Source organism: Sinocyclocheilus anshuiensis, unplaced genomic scaffold, assembly GCF_001515605.1.
Source record: "Sinocyclocheilus anshuiensis isolate Anshui unplaced genomic scaffold, SAMN03320099.WGS_v1.1 scaffold1097, whole genome shotgun sequence".
NCBI classification, from domain to species: Eukaryota; Metazoa; Chordata; class Actinopteri; order Cypriniformes; family Cyprinidae; genus Sinocyclocheilus; species Sinocyclocheilus anshuiensis.
The window spans coordinates 451744-452036 of NW_015555843.1; the positions used below are offsets into that span (position 1 = coordinate 451744).

Below are 293 nucleotides of genomic sequence, written 5' to 3' on the forward strand. Positions count from 1 at the left end.
TTTAAATATAAAAAACGTACTTACAGGCTGTGAGTCAGAAGCGCCAGACTGTCCTTGCAAAGTTGGAACTGCCCCCCTTTATAGAAACATTATGTCCTCTTTTGGAAGGCCAAACAAAGTAGTTTCGCTTTCACAACAAAACACACAGCGGCTTGAGTGAGCGGCGCCCGGCGGTGCTGCGTGAGCGGAGGCCGGCGGATTCGACGAAGGAGGCTTGCGGCAGCCACACGTGACGACCCCAGGCTGGATTCCGCTTCGTCCACGGTGAAAGCCAATCCGGCGATCCACAGCGC

At 54.6% G+C, this 293-nt stretch overlaps 1 protein-coding gene across 1 annotated transcript in view; it reads right to left on the reverse strand.

Moving 5' to 3' along the window:
* Positions 1–293, reverse strand: part of LOC107675518 (retinol dehydrogenase 11-like) — a 6325-nt gene that overhangs the window by 4574 nt on the left and 1458 nt on the right. The window lies entirely within an intron of this gene.